The sequence below is a fragment of the Coffea eugenioides genome, chromosome 8, assembly GCF_003713205.1.
Source record: "Coffea eugenioides isolate CCC68of chromosome 8, Ceug_1.0, whole genome shotgun sequence".
Taxonomy (NCBI): domain Eukaryota; kingdom Viridiplantae; phylum Streptophyta; class Magnoliopsida; order Gentianales; family Rubiaceae; genus Coffea; species Coffea eugenioides.
Window position 1 is genome coordinate 32,348,631 of NC_040042.1, and position 9,755 is coordinate 32,358,385.

At 34.8% G+C, this 9,755-nt stretch overlaps 1 pseudogene; it reads right to left on the bottom strand.

The window, feature by feature from the left end:
- Positions 1-211: 211 nt before the first annotated feature.
- LOC113780558 lies at positions 212-1,080 on the bottom strand (annotated as a pseudogene).
- Positions 1,081-9,755: the final 8,675 nt, after the last annotated feature.

The window sequence follows — 9,755 nt, forward strand, 5'->3', positions numbered from 1 at the left end:
TGTCTTCCAAAAAAGGTGGAGCAAATGAGCTAAGGGAAGCTCAACATTGACTAGACCAAATGTTATGGCTGGGCACATCCTCTTGCCCGTCCCAAATGGAATATATTCAAACTGATAGCCAGTGTACTCGACTGATTTTTGCTCGAATCTCTCTGGTTTGAAGCTTTCTGGATCATCCCAATAAATAGGATTTCTCCCCATTGCCCAGACATTAACCAGAATTTGTGATTTTCGAGGAGGGGAAAAAATCAGCAGCAACAAAGCCACCTGCTAAGGTGACTGACTTCTTCAAAAACTCGATCATCGTTTCATTGTTCTTCAATATCCCCCAAAAGCTGCTCTACAGGTCATTGAACTTGTATACACAAAAAACTTATGTGTAATATTTACCGCTTTCCCTGAAGAAAAGAGAATTGATTCCATCAGTTTGGCGATTTCAGCATTTCTAATAAAACTGAATGATCGGACTCTCTTGCCGCTAAGAAGCTCCATCAGGCATATTTTACGCATTTGCCTCCAGTGATCGCCGTAAGGAGTAAAGGCAAGATCTTGTAGATCATAGCACAAGATAGTGGTGGCTAGTCGCGGTGGCCTGTCTGCAAAGCTTGGATCATGAGTTACTAGAACCTCTTTCGCCATCTCGGCTGAAGATACAACCACTGTAGAAACTTCACCAAGTTGAACGTGCATGATTGGTCCATATTTTTTGGCCAAAACTCTGAGAACATGGTGTGGAGCTCCACCAATCAAGTTGTGCAGGTTCCCAATTAGAGGAAGCTTTATTGGAGCTGGTGGAAGATTTCCAGCCAAGTTATATAATTGTGTCAAAATCTTCGATACCATAAATTGGAACAAGAAGAGAAGAAGCAGACTAGAGAAGCTCAAAGGTAAAGGAAGAAACTCGAGTTCCATTCTGGAAATTTGAAATGATATAGAGAGATATCTTTTGGTGCCTGACTTCACTTGATTATTTGTGTATATATACCTGAAAATGCTCTAAAACTTATCCATGTTTGCCTGACCTCAAAATATGTTTTAGCAGTTTTCTTTCCTTTGGGTCGTAATCCCAATAATTCGATTAAGCCGCCGCCAATTTTGAATCTTCCAGAGCCCATCTTCGCTTTACTAGCACTATTTGTGTTATTATTGATGGTCAATACAGAATTGGGAAAGTTATAGAAACTTCCCAAAGTTTTCTAATAATATTAATTGACACTCTTCTTAAAATACTATTATCCTCCCTTGTCATCCAAAGTCAACATTGCAACACACAAATTGACACTTGTATCCTTAGTACTTTAGGCTTGCTTCGGAAAAGTTTTTCTCACTGAAAAATTTGTCATGTTTGTTTTCCTCTTTCATTTCTTTTTTTCCCGCAAAAAGTTGTCCCCAATCTTTAACAAAAAGTTTTAGAAATGTTGGCACCATTTTAGGAGGCTGTATGTTTGAAGTTGAAAATTGTTAATGCCAATCAACTTATCACATTGGCTCAATTCACTTCACTAATTTCTTTGGCGTCATATCTTGGAAGAATCTACAAATTGCTATAGCAGATGTTGAGCTTACCTTTTCTTTTACTTTTTTTTTGGCCCAAAACATTTCGATTGTGGCCTTACAAATAAAGCCACAACATTTCACTCCAAGGTTGAAAGACGTTGACATCTAGAGCTGTCAACGGTCCGGATTTGGACTCGAACCCGACCCGGACATAATAGTTTTTTCGGGTACGAGTTGAGAAATAATTCCGTCACTTGAATCCGGACTCGTACCCGTTTACTTTAACCAAAAAAAAAAAAAAAACGAGTCGGATACGGAATACAAGATTTCGATCCGTATCCAACCCGAATCCAGATAATACATTCATAATTATAAAATATAAATATTTCTAAACACAATAATAATAATTCTTTTACCAAATTAACAAATCCGAATCTTACAATCTACACAACCGCATATCTCTCTCTTCTCTCTTGGTCTACCCACACATCTTTCCTAAACCTTAGTTTTGTTGGGCCTTATTTTTTTGGGTAGATCCAAACCCAACCCGAGACCATTGGACCCAGTTCCAGAACCCTAAGCACAAGATCCGTCGGATAGACGGGTCGGGTTCAGAACTGGTACATTATAGCAAGTTTGGGTCCAAAATTTTCAAATCTGACCCGAACCCAACCGTTTACAAGCCTATTGACATCCCTCTTAAACTTGAAAAAGGTCATACTTATGCTTTCCAATTCTTAATTTTGTACTTTTCAAATGTATTCAATTTGTTCAATCCCCAAGTCTATACGGTTGCCACGCAAGTAACCTTTGTTATTGCAATTATAAAGTGCTTGCTAGTTGATAGTTGATGTTGTTGTATTTTGTTGCATTACACTTGCAACCCCTACACATTTTTTCCTTGGATTTCTAACATCTTATTACTCCTAAAAAATTCTAATGAATTAACAAGTAAGAAACAAGAAGGGCAATTATGACATGAAAAATATGTTCTCTACTTAACCGAATTTTTATGTCTTCCTTTTTCTCATAGGGGCTGAATTTAACATGTACACAACATTTAGTTAGGGTAGAACAATGAGATTTCTAGAAGTTTAGGTCCCCAAATTGTTTATATATAAACATTTATGCATATTCATCCAAGCTCTAAAGTATTAACTTAGATAGAAGGTTTTCTGCACTCAATTGACCCATGACATCATAATTATGTGATATTTGTTAATTATTTTTATTAAATATATGAACCATGAAAAAGTTTGAAAGAAAATAAAAAAAGAACAAAGAACCACAATGTACTAACCGTTTAAAATGGACATAAATATATGTATATGTATTTTGATAGAGGATCGGAGTATTCGTTAGTATATTTAAATCATACTTAACTACACTCACATTTAATGCACACTTTGGACATCTTTTCACATTAGTCTAACTTTTGCCAAAGACTTAACACTTGAGTCCTCTCTTAACTAGTGCCCTCAAGGCACCTACTAGCCAAACCCTTTGATGAAAAACAAGAAAGAGAAAAATAAATGCATATGTAGTATAACTTGTGGGAAGGTAAAGAAAATGAAAAAAAAGATTACATACAAGACGCAGATGTATGATATAAATATTTTAAGTTAGTTGAAGACAGCATTGTATTGAAAATTGGTTATAATAATGTAGATTGTCATTAATGTGGAGATTCGACCAAATTTAAAATCATTGGTCTTAATTGCATTAGGAGTATAAAACCAACTCATTTGCTTAAACTGTTCTGGTTCAATTGTTTAGCAGATTTTGAACCCTTATAGTCTAAGGATCAAACAGAAACGGACAGTGGACTGGTCAACGGTTTAACCAATTGAACCACTTAGTTTGAGCTAGAATTTATAACCATGCTTTAAGTTACAAGAGAATAGGTATGTCAATCGATTAGGCATTTGCCCAAATTCAGTCCAGATCCATCATGTTTGCTAGATCTAGACCATGTGAAAGAATCACAGTATGGGTAGGATCTGATTTTGTATATTAATCCATATGTAATCCAAACCCTATCTAGACTTATATGTATATATAGAAAAATGGAGGATGTTTAAACGCATGCAAGTTTAAATGTTGAAAATACACCAAGATTTTCAAACAAATAGAGTTATTTAATAACATTTCATACTTTAACTTCATAATTACTAGGTGTAATACTTTTCAGTGTTGGTAATTGTATTGTATTTCTGATATCTTTGCATTATATATGTTGTTATTAACTTTGAATTCAATTTCTAATAGCACAATAATACCTAGATATATCCATTGGGTACCCAGACCAATTAGCATCCGAGTGTGAATTTTTTTTTCAAACCCATGATGGTCATAGTCTAGATCTGGACATGTGAATCAAGTGGTTCTAACCTAAATTATTACTACCATCTTGTTTACACAAGAGTGTGATTGCATGTATTTAGACGATATAACAAAAATGACTCCAGTCTTTGTTTTAGTTTTGTTCCTCTCCCCTTATATTTGACAAATTCTGACACCCATACTGGTTCGTATAATCTCTCAATATTCACATCTGTTGTTTCCACGATAGACATGTTTGTGAAGCTACGAGTCTCACGCTTTCTGAAACATTTGGAAAGGCGACTAATTGTGACTTAATTACACAAAATTACTTCATTACCTTTTCTTCTAGAGATTTTAAGGAAGTAATTTTTCTATTCTGATTTTCAGGAATTTCAGTCTAGTTTCAAATAAAGCAGTTCTAAGTCTAACCGTACATTACCATTCATTTTTTTTAATGTAAAATTTGGTTGCTTTTATTGATTGAAGAGAAACAGAGGATATGCAAGGTGACAGAAAAACAATAATACAAATGATAACTATAACTATACTAGTGATGTAGAACAAGGTTTCAAGAACAGAGGGATCTTTGTGGTGGAGGAGGTCGAGTTGCCTACCCAAACGTGCATGAAAAAGGCTACAAAGGACGCTAGCAGAATTTATGCAGAATCCACATCGGATTTGAAACCGATTGCCGGGCTGAATTATTTCGATCTTGTTAATCCTATTATCTAGTCTTGTGGGCCTTGGATCGGACTCCGAATCCTCCATGGCAACCAGGGGTGATTTGTAGCACCTTTTTGTCATTTCGTTTCCTCTATTATTTTGGTAATTTTGGTAGTTTCTTAATTTTTGATTAGGTTTCGTATTTATTAGTTCCCGTTTCTTATGTATTTCTAGGGGTTGTGTGCTTATAAATAAGTTTAGAACTATTGTAATTTTGACTATAGCCCCATTTGGGGTTGTGGTGCTTTTGTTACAAAAGCACTTTTATGTACTAAAAGTACTTTTAAAATATTCAGCGAATATCATGCAATAAAATTAGGAGTAGAATTTTTGGTGTTAAAAGTATTTTTAGCAAAAGCTCAAATTTGGTACTTTGAAAGTAGCTTTTGTGATTTAAAAAATAAAACATCAAATTTAATTATTTTATCCGACATTATGAATCAAATAAAGAGATAAACACTTTTAAAAATTTTCAAATTACACATTATCTAATACAATAAGTATATATTAAACTATGTTTCCAAATAATATATTTAAAAGTATTAAATAGATAATAAGTACTTTTATTAAAAACTTTAATACGAAAAGTACTTTTCAATAAGTTATCGCAACCCCAAATGTGCCATATGTCTCTAGCTGGCAACAAAGCCCAAACCCATTTACCCAATCAACCCACGCACTGTTTCTAGGAGGTTGGGAGGGTCTATTGGGTTATGGGACAATTTGGGTTGGGTACCCTTACAATCCCTTACTACTCCGATGATAGTCCTGATCCCAGTATTGATCACGAGAGAAAATTGAACCTCAAGTTCTAACTAAAGATCCATCCCTTTCTTCTTTGGGTCAAAGCTCTAAATCGAATTTCTGGGAAATAAAAACCCAAGATATCTTCAATAGTGTTATCAACCTGGAACCCAACATATTGTAGCCCACAACCATTTGGTGTTATAATTTGTTATGATGTTCTGTGTCTCAATTTCAAGTTAGATCCGAGTTGATGACTCCTTTGAGAAACGTATCTATTGATTTGCACAACTTGTGGTTTCATGGCGGAGCATCTTAGGTCTAGTCTCACGAAATTAACCAACAAGAATAATAGGATTTTTATCAATCTAATAAAGATAATTAAAAAGTAAATATAATGAACAGAAAGACATAGAATTTTACATGGTTTTACGTCGAGGGACAAAGGGTAGTAGAGTTAGTATAACAAAAAGAGAGTACAAAAGAGCAAATATAAAACCCTAGAAAATAATTCTAAAGCTCAAAGGTACCTAAAATTGAAAGTACAAAAGAGCCTAAATAACATAATGTTTATCGGTCCAAAAATTCATAACTTACTCTTTCGATTTGATGCATAATCAAAACTTCTCTTAGATTGAGATGTGGACCCCCTAAAACTCTCTTGAATTTGTGCCTTGAACACATTAAACTCGCTTAAATCTATTATATTTATAACTACCTTGAAGAGAGATTTCTTCGTAAAATTTCCGATATGAAGGGTCTGTTTGTTTGGGTGGAAAAGGATTTTTGGAAAATATTTTTCATATTTTCCGTTGTTTGGTTGTCAATTAATTTGAGAAAATAATTTCTGACAGAAAATAAGTTACACTGACAGGAGGAAAATAACTTCTTTATCTATCATTGTGAAGTTATTTTCCTTTCATAAAAGCAGTCTTCTTTTCACAGCCTCCAGCAAGGAACCATCGATAAAAGACCAATCTCTTCTTCGACAGTGATGACAGACCATCTCCAGAGACATCTCATCAGCAAACAAATCCCTTCTTCGCCGGCAGCATCTCCAACTCCGGCAAAGACCCACTGTCTGGGTCTTCACATTTTGTGGCAAAAATTATTTATGGATTCTAGTTTATACAGCATAAATAAAGGTTGATTTGGAGAGAAAATTGCACAGCTTCCTAAGTTTTGGGTTTTGGAGAAGACGGTGCAACACTTGAGGCTGGTTTGAACAATTTGTTGCAGATCGTTTCTGTGGCTGACAGTAAGATGTGCTTGCGATTGAACTTGTGCATACTGGATTCCCCATCAAACTGGAGTAAAGAGAAAATATTCAGCAGTTTGGTCAGGAAAGAGAATTGGAAACGTGTGGTATTTCATGTATGTCAGTGGAAGTTTTTTGAATTTTATCACTCACAGTAATGTCTTGCTGTATCCGGAACTGAGTACTACTGAAGATATATCATTATTCTACAAATCAACAAGTTGCAGTTGTTGGCTAATGTTGTTACCCATATCCAATGTATCATTGAATGCGTTCTTCCTCAGAATCCTGTTAAAAGTTAATGCTATCAAAATAAGTTCTTTCACTTCTCCAGGTAGCATCCAAATGCTTTCTTTCTTCGAGATTGCTTATTTTTAAACTTACACTATTTGGATCTGAGGTAAACTAAAAAGTTGCTGGGGTACTTGTCCCTGGAGTTGACCATTTTCCAAAGCCCTGATCACCATTCCAGAAATTTTAATAAGAAAAAGGAAGGAGTTCTTAGTATTGATTCCATAGTGATTAATACTCACAAAGTGGTTAGTTAATTTAAGGTTTACATCCTTACACATAATTTAGGAAGCTGTGTAATATGAATAAATATTTTATAGAAATGATAATATGATTATAATGGATAGAAACTAAAATGAACTTGTAATGAAATGAATATTTTGAAAGTAGAAAAATATTTGCAACATATCAACAAATATATCAGAAAATATTTTCATTGACAAACCAACTACCGGAAAATTATGAAAAAAGGAATTTGGAAAATATTTTCACTTAATAACCAAATACTGGAAAATTATAGGGAAGGAAGTGATTTTCCAGAAAAATGACTTCGATAGAAAATATTTTCAGTCCAACCAAACGGACTCGAAATACAAAAACAAGAAAAATGGAGTAAGTGGTGGTGCTATAGCTAGTCGCTGTTATGCCTATGGTGGATTTTGGTTTATTATTAAGAATGCATGATAGATCCACACAGAAACAAGTCACCAATCGGTCACCAGAGACAGTGGACTATAATTGGCGGAGAAGCCGACGGCTTGTTGCAAAGTGTCAAATAGGTTCTTTATGCTGGGAAAGAAGATCAAGTAATTAGTAAGGAAAAAGGGCAAAAAATTTTAAAAGACAGCTGGTTTGGGTCATTAGTGAATGCTGCGTTTGAGTAAATCCACATTAGCCCAAATCGAAAATTGATAGGACATAATTTGTTGTTAATTTTATGATTAATTTCCCTCTTTGTCCTTGCCAAATATTGTTTTAATTGTTGAAATGTACTTATATTTGGTATTTGGCCCTAATTACAGGAAGTGGAGCAAACAAGTGCTAAAAAGGAGACTTTATAGAGAAAAACACTCCACACATGGGAAGTTCTAAAAGGAAATACAAGTCGGGCTCCACAGGATGCTACAAAAAGGGATTTCCTATCTTTATGCTGAAAAGGGTGGACTTGTACTAGGAGTCTTACGGGTAAAGAGGAAATTAAAAACAAGGACTTTGGCAAAGCTCCAATTCTTTGGCCCTTGGACTCTCAGTTCAGTGGGAACCACTAGAGATAGCATTAGACTTTCTTTTGGCTTTAAAAAGGGAGAAACGTACAGGAGGTTTTCTTATCAATAGTTTTAGCTTAGCTTTTAGCATAGTTTTAGTTTTCTTTTCTTTCTTGGCTCTTTTGATGGCCTGGACCTCAGTTAAATTACGGGGAAATTTTCTCATGAGGCGTGGCTAAGTTTCTGATCTAGTCAAGGAACAACGGAGGACTTGGTTCTACTAAATTTGTGAGATCGAATTAGTTTTTATTTATTTCTATTATTCACTGGTATTTGTCTATCTTCTACTCTATGTTCATATGGTTGTTTTATTATTCAATTATCCAGGGCCCGGATTCTAGATTAATTCAATAACCCGAAGCCAATTAGGGTAGTTAAATCCGTAATTGTTTAATTATTCTAAATTGGTGGCAACTGGCATGATTGGGTTTGTGTCAGGGAGATAGACAGGCTAACTTAAAGAGACCCTCGTAGCGTGTTGATTGGTTAGAATTAGGCTCTTCTAATTATTCATGCAATTAGGGAATTGAACTTCTATGGTCGTACCTAGGGTTGTTTCCTGATTAGAGAAATAGTCAACGGTCGTACCTTGGTTATCGACAAATTGAGGAAGAGTTGGTTGTTTATCGCGTGTATGACAACTATAACTAATTTATCAGATAGTAACTGGAATAATCCTTGCATCTGTGATCGAATTAAGTGAACCATCTCCGAAGTTGTCTCTTGGCTAGAGTTCGTCCATTATTATTTTTATTGTGATAATTAGTTATTTGAGTTGTAGTTATTTTATTTTATTTTAATTTATTCCAAATAATTTAGTTACTCTCATTTTCAAAAACCCCCCATATCTGGAACTTGAGAAGAAATTAAATTATCCCCAGTCCCTGTGGATTCGACCCTGCTTACCGCTATATACAGAATTTGTATTTTATTTGAGCAGGTATTTATTATTGCACAGGTTCGACAACCTGTCAAAAATTGACCCGTTGAAATGTTGGACGGATTGGGTTACCAACCAATTATATCAAACTCATAAACAACTCGCCTAAATTTGACCCAACTCACTGAATTGCCACCCTTATTCTTGAGTAGGCCAATCTTCACCCATGAAGATTTTCGAATTAGCATACGCCAACTTGATTGGGAAAACACCTCCATATCAGTACACCAATAGGATGCCCAGAATCATTCTATAAGAATATATTTAATCCATCCCCATTCCCCAAATTGAGAATCAATTAACGGTCGAGCTAATGATCTAAGTTGCACCATCTTCCTTCTTCACAATGGTGTAGTCCCAGAAATTTTAATTGACCACTAATTCATTCTCATGTCACGCAGTCTAGACTTTCAGGTTATCGATTCCCGATTAACAATTAAATTAAGTCCAATTATCTCTTTTTTGCAGTATACGGATCAAACAAGTACATTGATAATTAGAGTTAATTCTATAAAGAATTGGTTAATTACTATGACTTTTTATGCTTTGACATTGTGAGAGTTTCACCTTTCCTAAAATCTTTTGGTCAGAGTTTTCTTCTTTTTAAGGGTATTTTAATAGGACATTTTTAGTCCTTCTTTGGTCTTTCCTTTGATAGATCTGAGTTCTTTCAGATATGTTTGTTAGATTTAGAACTTCTTGAATTTTTGTT